Genomic DNA, 18,416 nt, shown 5'->3' with positions numbered 1-18,416 from the left:
GGAAAACCCATTAAGCTATTTGTCAGAGGTATCTGAGAGACCGCCAAGATAACACAGGCTTATTGACATTGCTTTTGGTTACCCACCAGAACTTGGCAATAAGGCTGTACTGGTGAAGTCTACGAACACCTTAGTCACAGGACAGAGCAATCAAGTCGGTACTGACCAGGAATCTTCTTCATGCTTGCTACCTTTCACTGTACTACAAGGACTGACGGGGTGGGGCATCATCAACAGTCTTACTCAACTCTTTACCGTGTGAACTAGGAGGATTACTGAAGTGGGATGGGAAAGATAGGCCCATGCTGCAATAATGGAACAAATATGGGGATAACCAACTGTTCTGATTGGATTTAAGGCTCTCTCCAACAAGTAGAAATTCATGCCTGGCACTAAGAATCTAGCCAAGCACTCACAACCGGGAACCCATGGGCAACAGAGGTAAACCTATTACTATTATTGCACATAAAATTAAACTGCTCCCTAAATTTCAATCTCTATACTCATTGCTAAATGTATCTCTCAAGCTCCTTCGGGGAAATTTCCTTGTACAATTTGTTAGTGGCTAATGTTGAAACTCAAAACTGGCCAAAGTGCAGAAAAGAGGTAGCAGTGGAGGTCCCACCCCACGGCCCAAGGATCGTAGAGGAAGAAGAGGCAGAAGGACCTGCAGACACTTTTATACAAGAATCCAGTGTACTTTGAGCATGTTCTCCCATACTCCTTCCTGCATCTCATCTCTTTCTATATATTAGTTCCCTTGGTTTGCCTAGATAGTTTTGCCCATTTTCATGTCATATATGTATACTTGACTTTATGTTCTCTCTATAAAATCTAGGAACCATAAAGAATATGCAAATTTGTCTGTCTCAAAGTGACTTAATTTGCTAAAACATGACCATCTACAAATGTATCTATCTTCTTACAAGCAACCTAACTTTGTTCTTTGTTCTATCTGAACTTTTCCCACTGTGTATATATAGCACATTTTCCTTGTCCATCTATTTAGTAATGGATGCCTAGGTTGGTTCCATAACTTAAGTTTTTAGGAATAGTGCCATAACAAATATTGGTGTGCCAGTTATCCCTGTGAAACATTGATTTGGAGTCCTTTGGGCAAATACCCAGGAGTAATAAGGTGGATCTTTTGGTAGGCCTATTTTTAGATTTTGAGAAGCATCCAGAATGATTTCCACAGTGAATGGGTAGTTTACCCTTCCATCAGCAGCAGATGAGGGTTCCCTCATCTACTTCTTTCTTATGAGCACTTCAGTCCATTATTCACACAGCACCTTCCTCCATACTTTGTCCACATCCTTGCCAGCACTTATCTGTGTTCTAATGACTGCCAATCTGACTGGGATAAAATGTAACCTCAAAGTGGTTCTGTGTTTTTACGATGCATTGGTTTTATCTGTCATGTGTGTGTGTGTGTATGCCTGGATGCATGTATGGCGTACTGAACATGTGCAGGTCCCTGAGGAGCCCAGAAGAGGTTTGTGAGATCCCCTGGGACTGGAGTTACAGGCACTGGTGAGGTGGCTGATGGGGGTGTTGGGAGCCACACTCAGGTCCTCTGGAAAAGTTACAAGTGCTGAACCATCCTCCAGACCACCCACTAGCCCTTTGCCTGTTTGTTGGTGTTCTTGGAGACAGTGTCTTACTGTGCAGACTTGACTGGCTGGGAGCTCAGAGATCTATCTGCATCGGCTTTCCCCTTCCCATGTGCTGGTATTAAGGTATGCATCACCACACCCTGTGACCAAATGTAATTTTAATTTGTGTTTTTCTGATGGCAAGTGAGGTTGAACACATTTCTGTATGTTGACTCTCTGTCTTTACATTTATCTTTTGAGAACTATCTGTTCATTTCATTAGCCTAGTTAACTGAAACTGGTTGTTGAGCTTCTTATTATTTAATCTTATGAGTTCTTTGTATATTCTAAATATTAATCCTCTGTTAAATATGTAGCTAAGCAAACATTCTTTGACATTTCATGGCAGTGGTCCTCAACCTGTGGGTCATTACACCTTTGGGGGTCAAACAACCCTTTTACAGGAGTCACATATCAAATATCCTGCATATCATTTATTTACATTGCAATTCCTAACAGTAGCAAAATTATAGTTGTGAAGTAGCAACGAAAATAATTTTATGTTTGGGGGTCACCATAACATGAGGCACTATATTAAAGGGTCACAGCATTAGGAAGGCTGAGAACCACTGCTCCATGGGCTATCTTTTCATCCAATTAATTGTTTCTTTTGCTGTTGAACTTTTATAATTTCATAATCCAACTTGACAACTCTTGGCATTATTTCTGAGTGGCTCAAGTCCTGCTTAGGAAGCTATTAAATGTGTTGAGCTCATCAAGTGTTTTCTCTGCTTGTCCTTCTAACCATTTCATGGTTTCAGATCTTACATTAAAGTCTTGATTCATCTGCAGTGATTATTGTACCGAATGAGAAACAGCGATCTAGTTTCATTCTTCTGCATTTGGATAAGCAGTTTTCCCAACACCATTTTAATGAAGAGGCTGTCTTTTCTCCAGTGTATAGTTTCGGCATCTTTGTTAAATATCAGGTGACTGTCTATCTGGGTCCTCTGGCTACTCAAGTGACCTGTCTATTTGGTGCTAGTATCACCCCTCCCCATCTGCCGGGCTCTGGAATATAACTTGAAATCAGGCATGGTGCTCAGGGTTACTTTGACCGCCCAAAGTCTTTTTTGTTTCAATATGGATTTGAAGATTTACTTTTCTGTTCCTGTAAAGAACTGCAGTAGAATTTTGATGGGGGTTACATCAAATCTGCATTTTGCTTTGGGCAGTGTAGCCCTTTTCATATTAGTTCTTTTAGTAGGAATTATAGAGGACTGTCAGGGGCCGTTGTCATGAGCTTTTGTGGGCCAGGACGCATATACCGCTTATTGCACTTAATAATTCAGATGTCAACCCACCAGAGTAATGATTCTCAGATGGAGAACCCTGTCAGGCAAGGCTTGCAGGCCACCGACTGTGAATACTGTTGCTTCCATCTGTAATTTCTTGTGCAATAACAGCTATGATATTTCCCCATTACCATGCATTTTCATGAGATGTGTATATGTAATCTCATGACTGCATCTCAATCTTATGGGCACACATATATCCGTGGATGGTCAGGAAGATGATTTTTCATTAGCTGTACAATTTTGATACATAGAAAATATACTAGGAGATGCTTAATAGCCAGATCTATTCTCTCACGTGGACTATAGACACTTAACACCTGCTTTGTTCCTTGTGCTTAGACTAACACAGATAATAACCATCTCTTTGCAGTCGAACACAAACAGCTCACATTTAGCTCATTTTTACCTTGGAGCAAGTTCAAACTAGACTAAAGGCCTTTGTAAATAGATCATAAGTTTAAAACTTTGCTCTTATGTACAAGGTCAGAGCTGCAGATATCTAAGCAAGGTTACTACCCAGAGCACATGAAGAAAAACCTGTCAATTCTTTGCTTGCCAAGTCTGCTGACAATAGACCTATGTCTCAAAGTTTGTCACTGGGCACTGTCCCCCGACTCCACCCCACCCCCAGTCTGGTCAGTCTTACTCCTGTAACCTTGGAACTTTATGTTGCCATGTAAATGGCTCTGTCCTTATCATCTACCCTAGGAATGTGCTTTTGACCAATGAGAGGTAACTCTTATAGTTTTTATTATTGATTCAAGCCTCCTGTAGGAGAGAATGCTATTAGGCTAGATGAGAAGAAGCTAGGAAGGATTTCAAAATAGGACAAGAGAATTAGAACTCAGACAGAACAATAAAGAGACATGCAGAGAAGAAGAATGGTGTGAGCTGATTCATTCTTCTGCCCCCAGATCATTAGGTTCCCTCACTTGTTGTGGTGTCCTTTCTGAACCCTGAAAGGGGCCTTAGGGGCTGGCACCCAAAGGACCCCATTGGAATATTCTATAAAAGTAATAATCCTTCCAGTGAGAAATCACTCCACATACTTAGAGATGAAGGTATAACTCTTTACTGAAGCTCCTGGCGACTGTGCCAAATGCCCAAATAAGAGTTGGCCCAATATAAGACTTTACAACACGAGATTTTACAATGCATATATATATATTTTACTAACACTAACCTTAGATTTGTGCATTCCTCAAGTTCATTCATCCTTAAATTTCTTTTGGGTCATACCCTTGGTTACACTTTGAACCATTTAAAGAGGGGCAGGGATTGTATATATGGCCACTTGGGCAGGTGGGCAATTCACACAACAAAGATACTGACTTGCCAGAATTACTTTAAGTATCCAAGTGTTGTTCTTTTGCATGGTTGTTACCCAGGGCAGAATTATGTTATGTTATTCATGATAAGAGCACAGAGGATTTAATGGCATGCAGAACTTAAGCGTCATTGTGCCCCTGCACTGCCCTCTTGAGCTGCCTATTAGAGGCACGTTGTTTGGAGACGGGCCCAATGGCTAATCAGTCCTGGTGAAGAAGCATGTACGTCTTAGTATCGTGAACTCTGCCGGTTTCTAACAAGCCTGGTAGAACACGACTTTTCTTCGGGTGTTTGGGAGGCAGCACTCCCTTGGGTAAGTTCTATTGTTTTGTTTGGTTTTGGTTTTTTGATTTTTATTTTTTGCTCTCTCTCTCTCTCTCTCTCTCTCTCTCTCTCTCTCTCTCTCTCTCTTTTTTTTTTTTTTTTTTTTTTTTTTTTCTCTCTCTCTCTCTCTCTCTCTCTCTGTGTGTGTGTGTGTGTGTGATTTAAAGTCTCCCAAGCAAATCTATTTACAAATTCTTTTTTTTGTTGTTGTTTTTTTGTTTTTTCGAGACAGGGTTTTTCTTCGTAGTTTTGCGCCTTTCCTGGAGCTCACTTGGTAGCCTAGGCTGGCCTCGAACTCAGAGATCCTCCTGCCTCTGCCTCCCGAGTGTTGGGATTAAAGGCGTGTGCCACCACCACCCGGCGAGAATCCCTCTTATAAGCAGCTCAGTCCATCACTCACAGAGCACCTGCCTGTGCTCCATACTGTGTTACAGTATAGAAGTAAAGCAGCTCACGTAATACATATATTTGTGGCTTTAATTAAAGGAGAAATCCCTATAAAGGAACTGATAATAGCAATGAATGATGAAGAACTGACCATGTGCCAGAAACTGTGTTAATGCATTCTGTTGTTAAACAGTGGATGAAAGAGGATGCACTAGAATGTTCTTGAACAACATACATATGCTCTGGGTACAGAGAGAGGTGATACAACTTGGAACCTCAAATATCATCATAAATGGTCATATCTGATGTTGTATGGACTCACAAGAATGCACTAAGACCTGGGAAATATTTGTTTTCTTAGAGACCTATTTATATTATTCAGAAATAAATACTAATTTATTAAGAAGATTAATAAGAAACAACGGGAAGAATACAGGTTATTAACTTGAAGATAACTGTTTCCTTGAGAGACAAGTTCTTTTTTAAAAAAAGTTTATTTTAAATTGTGTGTGTGTGTGTGTGTGTGTGTGTGTGTGTGTGTATGTTTGTGTGTGTGTGTGTGCAAGAGAGAGAGAGTGTGTGTGTGTGAGAGAGAGAGAGAGAGAGGAGCTGAGTGCATGGGTTCAGGAGCGCGGAGGAGAGCACTGGATCTCCTTGAGCTGGTGTTACAGTTAGTTGAGTTGTGAACCAGCTGTCATGGGTGCTGGGAACTGAACTTAGGTCCTTTACCAGAACAGTCTATCCTAACTGCTGAGACACTTCTCCAGCCCCCAACAATTTCATTTTTCACAATCAGTAAGCCTATCAGTTTTCCCATTCATTAGAGAAAACAGTATTTTTTAAAAAAAACTGCAGTGCTCAGGAATCGTAAAGAACGTACGTCTTGCTATATAAGATTATTAATAATTCACAACTGAGGTTAAAAATAGACTGTTGTTAACTGAAACAAAACGCTTGATGAATACATTTGTAAATAATGCATTCAACTATGCACCTTGTAAATACAGATGTGGACATTAGATTCTCTGAGAGCAGACTTACAGTCTCAAAAACTTGGGAAGATAGGAACCCTTCATATTCTTCAGCCTGTAGGGAGAGAAGGCTTTGGAGTTAGAAATAGAAGTCAGTGACCATTGGTACCATCTATTTCCTGGGGAAAGGTTCAAAGGCACCTTACTTCCCTGAAGCTATGAAGTTTACACCTCAGCCTTCCTAACACTGCAACCCCCAAGGACTTCCAAACTCAAATGTGTTTTCCTACGTGCAGGTGACAGTGAAGCAAATCTGAAAATGAGAAAATAAGACTTGCATTTGGGAATTAAACTTTGAAATAAAAGTATAGTAGGTCAGAGCATAGATAAATGAATGTCATTTCTATTGTCAGAATGATCCAAACTCAAATGCCTAGAGGCACACACATTAATAAGAGGTAACGTAGACCAGTGTCCCAGACCAAGAGTGGATCATGGATGACCTCAAGAGACAAGCAGGAATCAAGTCTCATTTAGAGGGGACAATATCAACTCAATTCTTGGATGGTTAACCTAATGTGGGAAGGAGTCAGATTTCTGGATTTTTAAAGAAAGGTTAAAGATCTGTTATGTAAATATTTCTGGCTGTTAAACACTGTCCTTCCAGAGAATAAGATACACTAAAGCTTTTAAAGACCAGCTGTATCCCTAGGCAGTCTGTATCCTTAGGTAATCACATGCTGTCCTTATGTGTCAAAAGGTACAAGCTGCCTAAGCAAGGATGTAGGCAAAGCGCAATCTCAGAAAGTCACAGCATATAATGCTGAGCAGGGTGCCCAAGTCTGGTGGCATGTCCTTATTAATGTGGACCTGCATCTCTAAATCTATTACCTGTGAGTGTAAGAACAATCCACCCTTCTGATCCATACTAACTATGCTACTGTATGGTGAGACTCTGGGGTCTTCTCTAGAATGCCTTAAAGAAGAACTCGTTTGACCCTTGAGGGGCTTGAGGAGCAACACAACAGCAACCTCCCATTACGGACTGATAAGAGGGCAGCGTGGTTGAAGACCTGTCGACAGATGCTGGCCTCCAGCCGTTTCACTTCTTGTCCTAGATGGAAACTCTGGTGTTCTGATTTAGACCATGAGTTGTCAACTTTCTCCCTGCAAGTCCAACAGGAGTGGAAAGAGACTCTGTAGACGGAGGACTTGTGTGGTTTCTGGGCTGACATGGCTTTGGGCCAGGCCGTGGCGAGTGTAAAACTCCCCAATGAAGGTAATCCTCCGAGGCCCGCTGTGGTCTCCATGTGCTTGACATCTCAGCCACCTGCCTGGGGCCATGCCTCTTAAAGACTCCTTAGCCAAGTTTCAAGATGTTCAAAAATGACCTGGAGATGGGAAGCTAAGAACTGAGCCTGAGTCTCCAAGCTCACAGAAACGGTGTATTTGAAATGACAGCATGGTATGCAGTGGTTAGTGGAGAGCATCCTACTAATCCTCACGGGAACCTGGGAAGCCAGTATGACGTTGGGCAATCACCCCATTTCACAGGAAGAAAATGGATGTCTAAACAGGCTAAGTAAACTAATGAACACATCTAACACAGTGTCAGAGCCCTCAAACACTGCACTATCTCATCAGCATTCTTTACTTCATTTTAAAATTGTCTCTTTTCACATCAAATATGCATTTTGTACTTATATGCCAAAGGTTATTATAGCTGCTTTGTGAATATTAACTCATCAATCAATTACCTGCAATTAATGTTATGAAATGAGCACTCAGATGGCCCCATTCTGATAAGGAAGCTGGGGCAAAGAGAAGATAAATAACTTGTCTACAACCTTACAACCAGCAGACGGCACACTGAGGCTTGGTTCCAAGGGCAGGCTTTCTGTGCTCCTCCATGATTTCCTACACAGACGCGAAATGGCTCCAATTTTAAATATTAACTGTAATACTGTTGTAAGCAGTTTTTCAGAAGGAGAGACAGAAACACTAGGAAAAGAAATATTTTTATTATGCATCAATTAGAAAAGCTGCAATTCTGGATTTAAGAACTGTGGGTAACCACCATAAGACAGCCACAGACTTGGAGCAATTATGCTTTGAAGATATATCTAAGCAGGATGATAAAACCAAGTCTATATAATTTTTCCCCTCACTCCTCCAGAGAGAACGAGAGGAACTTTTTTTTTTTATTTCTGCATTCAGAAACCCTGGTAGTAATGATTGGAACCTGTTTGAAAAATCTACAATAAAGCAAAAATTCCTAAGTAAGTTAAAAGTCATTTTCTTCTAGAAACCAAGGAAATTTAATCTCAGAGTGAAAATACCTTGAATATGAGGACTTGGACACCTCCTACTTTAAGTCAAATTTTCTATTATACTTCACTTATCATAAATTCTTGAGTGTTATGAAGAAAGATACTTTGGAACTAGTTTGGTAAAAATAACAGCTTCTGACTCATACTGTAAATGTGAAAACTTGTCTACTTATTCAGAGAAGAAACCTTTCCTGGTTCCTAGACTACTAAAGCAACCCAGTCAGGTCCAAACAGGGACCTCAGGCCTGCCTCCCTGTGGTCTGCTTTAAAACCCCACCGGCCTGGTCCCCTCCTGTGTGACTAGAGCATCAGCTGCTTCCCAGAGCCTTTGTCTATGTCCAGCTCGCCTCAGAGCTAGCTTCCAAGCGGCAACAGGTCCTGAGGGATGATGGTCACTGCACTTTTCTGCTGCATTGATAGAATACCTTACAGAAGCAACTTAGGCAGACAGGTGTTGATTTTGGCTTCATTCCAGAGGAGACACAGTCCACCACAGTGGGGAAGGTATGGTAATTAGCAAGCAAAGAAAGGGGAATGAGGCTAAGCTGTAAAACTTCAACGCCCACCTCCAGGAACTATTTCCTTCAGCAAGGCTCCACCTTCTAAAGGCACCTTAACCTTCCAGCAGCTCCAGCACCTGGGGACTGAGTTTGCAAACACGTGAGACTGTAGAGGAAATTTCACATTCAAACCATGCTATTCTACCCTACCCATCCTCCCACCCCCATAGGCCAAAGACCTGTGATACAGCGTTCAAACCACAACACCTACCATTCTGTCAGCCCTCTACAAACAGTTCATTATTGTTCAACACAATTCAACAGTCTGGTTATCAAAGCACAGTTTGCTCTCCTGGATGTATGATTTACTTAGTCCAGACTCATCTGCTGTCATGTTCATCTCTCTCTTCCCATCCCACTCTGCCCCCACTCCTCCTTTCTTTCCTTTCAATAAAAAGCAATTTAGAAGTCCTAAAGACATGCTTAAGACAATGCTATTAAGAGGGCATGTTTTAAAATCAAATTTTGTAAGTACAAATTATGCCTCTGCTGGCATAATTTTGTTTGTTATTATCCTTATCTACATTATATAGTGATTTACTTTAGAGTAAATACTAAAAAAAATAAAGGTAATAAGTATAAATCACTGAGCTTCCTCTGGCTGATGCCTCATTTTAAATAAGTTATTAACTAGTACCATTGGCAAACGGAGTAAAAGTTGTCTTTTGTGTCTATTCTCTCCGCTAATTCTCGGTCTCTCCTTCTCGTCCTCTTCATCTTCCTTCCTGCCTCTTACCTGCAGCTGTCTCAGCATCAGTCTCAGGCTCTGCTTCTCCTGGGAGAAAGCAGGAATCTGAAACCGGACATGGGTGAGGCACTCGGCACACCTCCCGGTGGTCAATTGCCCATCTGAAGGCATCTGTTCTGCTCAGTGCTGCTTTATGGGATCATAGAGTCCATTTGGTCAAGTTTTCTCATTTTCAAAGACCATGTCAAATATTTAGTTTTTAAAAAACAGTGTCATAATGCTTTGACTGTTTATACTCAGCTCAGTGTAAGTCAAAACTCTGCTCTGGTTCTGACAGAGTGATTCTATCCCTGACTTCAGTATTAATTACCATCCCTTTGTTAGTACTCCTACATTTCTATCTCTAGCCCTAACCCGAAATATATATGTAAATATATATATACTTATATATAAGTAAATAATATATATTAGTATATATAAGCATATATAAATATTGAATCTCATCTAACCCTCTAACCCATTAAAGATTCAAAATTTACTAATAAACAGGTTTATAGACCGTCTTTGTCCAGGCAGGTTTATAGACTGTACGTTATTTCCTAGTCATCCTTGAATCTCAAGTGAGGTCTGTCTGGAATTATATTTATCAGCACCACTACTCAGCCTCTCTCTGCTACTAACCAACCTCCCTTGGAAACTGCCTTATCTCTATGGAAGGCCCAAATCTATAGACAGAATTAGACTGGACCCTTCTCGCACCACAAAGACCGATCAGTCACCAAGGTCTGTGCTTTCAGTGAGCTATATACCTCTCAGTCTCATTTTAGGTCCTTCATACTTCTCCAAGCATAATTCCTTCATGAAGGGTTTCAATTTATAAAAATGTCTGGTGTTTTATGGTGCTCCTCAAGAGATGCCATCAATGTCCATTAAACCAAGTAGGATTTTGTGACTCTTTTGACTTAAAAAGGTTGACAGAAACCCTGCTGTGTGTTTTCCAGGGCTTGATCTTCAGAGCTTCTGAAGCTACTGCCTTGTTCACTCCAGAGAACACAGAGAGACAAGATGGAGGCTCTTTAGCCAAGCCAGTCATGAGCATCTCTCATTTGTTCAACAATAGTTCAAGCTCCCGCTCCATCTGAATTCAACTGTGTGGAGAACAATGGAGTAGGGCTTTCTAGGCAAACCATTAACATTCCCAAGATGAGGATCAGTGAAATGGGAGCTTCAAGCCTCTAAATGACAGGTGATTTGTTACATAGCAGTAGGAAATGAAACAGAGGGAGGTCTACTCGACCAGAAAACTGGGTAACTATGTCATTAAGTTTTGGGAGAGGTAGGGAGTGAGCGTGCAAAGCCTTCCGAAAGTGCCAGCGGATGTTAGCAGGACTGCATTGCAGGCTCTGACGTCTGCCAGTCAGGGATCAACAGAAAGTAGTAAAAAAACGTCTGGGGACTGGAGGAAAAGGACCCCTCATTATATCAGACAACATTCACTGGGGGGAACATGGAACTTAGAAATTTACCTAATGAACTCCACAATCTGTCTGAGGACACGTTTATGTGTTTTTATGTGTTTGTTTATGTGTTTTTATGGGTTTGGTTTGGTTTGGTTTCTGTCTATTATGAAATGAGAAAGGAAAGAGTTGAGTTAAAAAGTGAGACTGCTGGATTAACACGGAGACAGGCTTCCCACAGTCAGCCTCGCCACACAGCAAACCATTCTCAAGGTCAGAAACAGCCGCAAACCAAAGAATTCAGCTTACCAGGCTGACATTCTTAAGTTTTCCACTAAGATTCCAGAAACATCGAAGCCAGTGCCTCTTCTAATTCTTTGAATTGACAAGGGCCCTTCACAAAGCCTAGGAACATGTGTCACAAACTCAAGAGATTAAACAACTGGGCTTCTAAGTAACAAGGATTTACCTCAAGATACCTCAGTAAAGTAGAAAAGGACTCGTCTTAAGGATATTAATAGATGTGAACTTACAGAAACCCCACCAAATACTTTATAAAGTGTTTAAGAAATAGTTAAATGTTTTTTCGCATGAACTGTGGACCAATAGCTGAGGAGCCCCCATAGTACTGGACTAGGCCCTCTGGATAGGCAAGACAGTTGTTTAGCTTGCACTAAACAGTTGTTTAGGGGCCCCCAGGCCCAGGCAGGCAGTAGGATTGGGACCTGTCCCTGGTGCATGAACCGGCTTTTTGGAGCCTAGTGCCTATGGTGGGACACTTTGCACAGCCTTGGTGCAGGGAGGAAGGGCTTGGACCTGCCTTAACTGAATGTACCAGGCTCTGCTGACTCCCCATGGGAGACCTTGCCTTGGAGGAGGTAGGAATGGGGAGTGGGTTGGGGGGAATGGCTAGGGAGCAGGAGGAGGGAAGAGAGGGGTATCTGTGGTTGGTATGTAAAATGGATAGAAAATCTCTTAATAATAATAACAATAATAATAAAGAAATAGTTAAATGTTTCTTAAATAATAAAATCATTAAGAGAGTCAAGTATAAGAATCACCAATTGTACTGCAGAGGGAAAGGAACGAAATGGAAAGACATGTACCATCTATGGCTAAGTAGCCTCTGAAGGCTATTTAGTGGCACACGCTGTGAGATTTTTGTTGATGTTCTTTTTAAATGGAAGGTAAAGGCTGACTCAGAGAGTAAAGCTTAGAAGGCAGAAAAGAGAGCCGTGAGGACAGCACTTCACTAGTCCCTGCCTGCTCCAGAGAGATGGAAACGGAGGAGGAACTAGCTGGCCATGTCTCTCCAGTTCAGTTTCCTCAGATGAGGAGCGGGACACAAGGTAGTGTACCTAGGGAACCTTGGGTCTTAAATTGTAAAATACTAGATTTCAAATAGGTGTTTAGAGTTTGGGGAATGAGCTTTGGTATATGAGAAGGGTTGAATTATAGCTGCATAGTTACTTATAGAAGATGTAATTTCCAAAGATGGTCACAAAAATGTCACCAATATCTTGTATTTTTATCACAATGTGATTCTGATTCATTCCGTCAAAAGATGTCTGGATTCCTTCTCTCTTAAAGGGCGTCAAGATTGTGACCATGGCAAAGTGATGCTATGTGATCGGAGGCTAGTTCCCAAAGGCTGGTGCAGTCTCCACCCGGTTCTCCTGAGGAGCATTCTTAGAATTCAGCTGCCCTGCTGCAGGGAGTTCAAGAGCATGTGTGAAAACCCACATGGAGAACAACCCTGACCTCAGCCTGAGGCACAAACTGAGCCCCTGCTAGGGACTAGCACTAACGAGCAAGGGGTTCAATGGACCGTTCTGAAGAGCATCGGGTTGTATGGAGGGAAGGAGGCCAGCTGGCCTCCAGCCTTGCCCAGCTTGCACACGTGAGCGAAGTCAAGTCAGCAAGCTCTGGGCACGGTGTTAGGCAGCAGTGGACAGTACTTCCTTGGTTTCCTTGCCTCCTCTCTTCTATTTCTCTTCATTCTTCATGAATTTTTAGAAGACAAATCTGTTCAAGTCATATTCTAGACCTTTCCTTTTTTCCCAATTAACTCTCTGCCATAAAACTTTAAGTATTTTAAGATCATGAACAATGTCTAATGCATTAGAAAATCACTGGCTGAATCAGTTATCAAAAGTTTGTTCCTGGAACTTTAATAGGATACATAATGGAATCCTGACTCATAATGTGAATTCTGTGAATCTCAATTGCCAAGTTAGCAATACTGCTGATTTTCCTTTAAGGAAATTTTTTTTTCAAATTCTAAAATAGTTGTACTCACAAGTTTCATCCATGCTGAAAATACCTATACAGTGTGAGAAAGCCAACCCACCTTCTCATAAGCCAATGGCAGACTGTTTTGCCTACACTTTAATGATTTGATTTTGATAAAAGACAAACAAAACACTGTTTTACTACTTATACAAAGGTATAAAATTCTAGACAATTCCCCAATTCTAGAAACAACATAGGTGATTACAAGTTCCAGTCATTTATAAGTTTTCTGTTACAGTAATGTAATCTATGTTATTCTTGGATGTTTCTTCATTGTTTGGGTAGTATTCAATTCCTAAATCCACCACACCCCCACCGCCCCAAGACACACAAACAACACGATACTTTCACTATTTTGTGATTTTTAGGGATTATTTGTATCAAGGCAGACTATTCCATTATTTGTGTCAGCGCTCTAGCAGACTTTTCTCAAGAGAATTTAAGATATTTAACATGCAGAGCTTGTTGGGGGAATTGCTCTTTTCAACAACCATTTCTACATACTGTGAGAGCAAAGAACAGCTGAGGAGGAAAGAGCGGACCACAAGCATCCTCACCAGAAGCCAGGAGGGCCTGGTTTAGTCTAAGATCAGTGAGAACACAGAGAGCTAGAAAGATGACTGCCTCCAAATCATGTTCAACTTTACAGTGTCAGCCTTGGGAAGCAAAGGTGTTCTGACTTTATACTTTTAGGATTACTTCAGGATCGCTGATCCCAGGGTATTTTCTATCATCTCAGCAAAACAAAGTTAAAGAAGCAAAAAGGAAATTCAATACTTTCATTTTGGAAATGTTTTTCTTGAGAGAAACTTGAGTCTTAAAAGAAGTGAAAAAAAGGAAGAGACTGTGGGCCTGAACCAGAAGCTTTTGTCATTCATTCTGACAGGAAGGCAAAGTGATTCAATAGATTCTTAATGGCCAGTAAGTGGATGTTAATGATTTCATTAGACTGATGGACAAAACTATAAAACTTTTCCCATTCTTGGGCAGACAATAAGGAAATCTTTGATGGCTTCTTCAGTTTGATACTATTACACAGTCACAAAAGGAATAAAACTCTTATAATCAATATCACTTCAGCTAATGATGGATAGATTTCCAAAAGGCGAGTCTTCCCATCAACAATTAGTATTCTAAAATATACACAATATGTTTAATATTATTTTGATTAGCTAGAATAGAAGTCCACGCTATAAACTCTATGATTCTTTTATGGTTTGCATTTTTCATAGTGTAAATGTATTGTATATAATTTCTCCAGCATTCAAATGTGTTGATACTTTACCATGATAGCAGATCATTTTCAATAATTTTTCTGATAATGCTAGCAATTCATGTCCAATAGTATACATTATGGAAATTCTCTATGCTCAGGTTTATCACAACAATGATCAACTTCCTTGATACTGATTTCTGTTCTAGTTTAATTCCTATTGTGATGAAACACCCTGACAAAGCAATTTATGGAACCAAGGGTTTATTTTAGCTCATAATTCCTGATTACAGTCCATCATGGGAGGGAAATCAAGGCAGCAGGCACTTGAGACATGACACCCACAATGAAGAGCAGATGGGCAATAAATACGTGCATACCCACTTGTTTGCTTGCTCGATTAGCTCAACTTCTCCTACCTACTTTTAATGTAATTTTTATTTATTCTTTGAAGATGTCGTATATGTACAAAATGTAACAGAATCCTTTCCCCCTTTGCTCCAACTCTCCTCAAGACCCTCCCAATACAACTCCTTCACAATTTCATGTCCTCTCTTTAAATTAAATTATTTAGTAATTTATTAACTGAGTCCAATTAGGGATACCCGTTTTGCATGGGTTTACAGTTATCCAGTGAGGTATGAGCAAGTTATCAGAGCTGCCTCCCAAATTGAAGTGACTGCCCATCTCCAGCAGCTGTCAACTGCAGGACTGTTAACTGCCCTGCCAACAGCAGGCAGCCTCCTAGGGAGTGGTGCTGTTCACAGTGATCTTGGTCTGCACACATCAGCTTACTTAAGGCAGTCCCCACAGACAGAGGTTGCGTCAAGTTGTCAACTAAAGCTAACCATCTTAGTTAAGTTTTCTCATTGACTTAAAAACTGTTTTATATCACTAATACTTAATCTTTATATAATCCAAATTTTTATTTATTCTTCACTTTTGTTCTCAGAGTTTTCTGATGTACAAATATACATTTTTCATACAAATGAAATTTGCCACTATTTTCTCTATTGTCTATAATAATTTCTCAGATAAACAATCATCTATATTGACTTAGAAATTTTATCATTTCTGCCCATTTGATACTAAATTAAGCATTTCTGCTTTTGTGACAAAAGACCTAGAGAAATTAAACTGAAAGGAAGGAATCGTATTTGGACTTGAGAGTTTCAAAGTGTCTGTCCATGATCAATGGGCCTGTTCTTTGGGCCTGTAGTAAAGTAGAGCACCATGGCTAAAAAGCATGGTGGGAAAACACTTATCTATTTCATGATGACCATAAAGCAAAGAGTAAGTGGGAGGAGCCAAGGACTCCTAAATATGCTCCTAAAATTTATATATCTAATGGCCTGCTACCTCCAGCTGGACCCCCCTTCTGCAGTTTGTACTATCCCGAATAGCCTGTTACACTATGACTCCATTTGGCTGGAAAGAGGGCTCAGTCATTAAAGGCTAGCCTCACAACCAAAACTGTAAGCTATGACTCAATCAATGAGTCAGCGCATTGATGAATTAGAGCCCTCATGATCCAATCACTCCCGGAGGCCCTACTTCTGAGCATGGCTGCACTGGGATCAAGCCTTTAACCCATGAGTTTGTGGGGGGCAGTATGTAAGATCCAAACCATAATGTTCCTGATGTGGGGCTTTTGTGATCCTGTATTCCAGATACTTGGTGCTCTGATTTCATGAGAATGGCCTTATTCACTTCCGGTTTTGAGTCCAGTCTGTCAGGAACTGCTAACACATTGGAGAAGCCATAGCATCTAGCACCCCACAGCCAGCAACATCACTCTGTTACACATGCCAAAGATGAAACCACCGATCATTTCAGGACATCAAGTCATCAGAGAGGAAAGCAAAGCAACACCAGTCAGGCAATGGAAAGGAGAAAGGACTGGATACAAAGAGAAAGTAACACGCTGTGCTTGCTCACACAGCATCATAGAGAAAACGTTTACTTCACGCTTTTCCACCGAGAGGGATCAGGTATTATTAAACTAAATGTCTGATTCCAGGTTGGATACAGAGAATGCACAGCACTATTTGGACACAATAAACCAGCAATCAGTGATATATGACTTAATACTGCTCCTGAAATGGGAAGATGAGGATCAAGCACAGTGGTGGGAGCACTTGCTTAGCAGATGCAAGGCTGTGGCTTCAATCTCCAACATCACACACACACACACACACACACACACACACACACACACACACACACACACACACCACCCAAACAAGAACAATATACTATCTCATTTGAATGGATTAACATTATAAAGAACTGAAAAATCACCTACAGGATCATATTGGAATTGAAGAGAGTCTCAGAGAAGATGGGTTATAAAAAAACTATTCCTTGCAAAAGAATTTAAACTAATAAAAGCAGGAAGAATGAGAGAATTGCAATTTTAAAATGAAAAATATAGTCTCCCCCACTAATATTTTTGTTCAAAAAATTTTTAAGTTTATTATCCTGGTACAAAACACTATTATTTTAAAGTAGGTGGTGCTTGCAATTGAGTTCAGAGGAGTATATAGGAATTTTTTTTCCTTTTGGGTCAGTTAAGTGAAGAATACTTCAGATGACACACAAATATGTTCTGTTCTCAGTCAAACTAGAGATTGTCATGTGTTTAAGTTTTGCATTTGGTATAAAAAGCCCAGTGGGATCTCTGAACCAGAATCAAATTCCCAAGTTCCCCAGCTCCTTCATGGCTCCAGTCAAGAACACTGGTCCTGACTGCACATGGCAAGCCCTGAGTGTGCCTTGGGCACAGGGTGCTGCCAGCATGATAGGGAGACAGGATGCCCAGAGCTGTACTGGAAATGCATTGATAAATGATGTACTCTTCCTGTCACTCCCAGGACTTGTGTGCAGAAATACATTCAACTGGCCATAAGTTCAACAAAGAGGAGGATAACATGAATCATTCACAAGCTGGACAAAAATTTAAATGGGCACGCCCCCACCCCAGACCGAATGAATATCTCATTGGATGCTGAAGTTGGGTGACTTGTTTCATCTCTCTCTCTCTCTCTCTCTCTCTCTCTCTCTCTCTCTCTCTCTCTCTCTCTCTCTTCTCTCTCTCTCTCTCTGTCTCTCTCTCTGTGTGTGTGTGTGTTTGTATTCTTCATGACCTAATAAACAGTGCTGCATTTTATTTACTAGACCATATGCTTCCTTAAGGTGGAAGTGTGATTTTCTTCCCTTGGCACTTACAACAAATTGCACACACAACTACAATGTTTGTTCCTCTTCACATTCACACTAAGGTACTATGCCCTTGCCCTCTTCCTGTTAAAAGGTAGAACTTATCTTCTCTCTGCTTGACAGGATGCTGGTTTTGTGATATCTTTTGATTTGAATGAATGGTATGTGCAGCCTCAAGAGGCCTTTCAACAGCCTGCAGACTTGTTCATCTGAATATGCCTAGGCTAGCCAGCTAGAGCAAGTGAGGCCATTTGAATCTGAGACAAGCAACTAAGACCAGCCTAGTCTAGCCTCAGCTAAGTTGACAGCAAACTCCAGAGGAGCCACTCAGCTGAGCCAACACATCAAGGGAACACAGCTTGGCTCTGCCACAATAACAACTTATAGCATGAGCTAAACAAATGGTTGTTATTTTAAATTACAAAGTTTAAGGGTAGTTTATAGAGAAATCTAACAGGTACACCACCACCCTTAAGGACAATCACAGTACAAGACATTATAGACACATCAAAAGTTGTATACATATAAATGCAGTGTTAAAGAGATTAATTTATCTAATAAGATTTCCTTTTGTGTGCAACTGTTCTGTCAAGCATAGGGATAGGTAGATAATTGATTGCCCTCTGTCATCAAGGATCTATGGAACTAGCAAAGTGACAACTATATATTCACATACAGCACAGCAACAACCCA

General features: G+C 40.7%; 1 long non-coding RNA gene across 1 annotated transcript; it reads left to right on the top strand.

The window, feature by feature from the left end:
• The first annotated feature begins 4,466 nt into the window (after nucleotides 1–4,466).
• Nucleotides 4,467–17,747, top strand: LOC119089127. The gene is made up of 4 exons (XR_005092959.1): nucleotides 4,467–4,595; nucleotides 10,544–10,788; nucleotides 12,187–12,348; nucleotides 17,378–17,747. It is a non-coding gene; the product is annotated as an uncharacterized LOC119089127 (long non-coding RNA).
• Nucleotides 17,748–18,416: the final 669 nt, after the last annotated feature.

Source organism: Peromyscus leucopus, chromosome 15, assembly GCF_004664715.2.
Source record: "Peromyscus leucopus breed LL Stock chromosome 15, UCI_PerLeu_2.1, whole genome shotgun sequence".
In the NCBI taxonomy this organism is placed as follows: domain Eukaryota; kingdom Metazoa; phylum Chordata; class Mammalia; order Rodentia; family Cricetidae; genus Peromyscus; species Peromyscus leucopus.
Note: the sequence above shows the minus strand (reverse complement) of the source record. Positions and strands in the feature narration are given on the sequence as shown.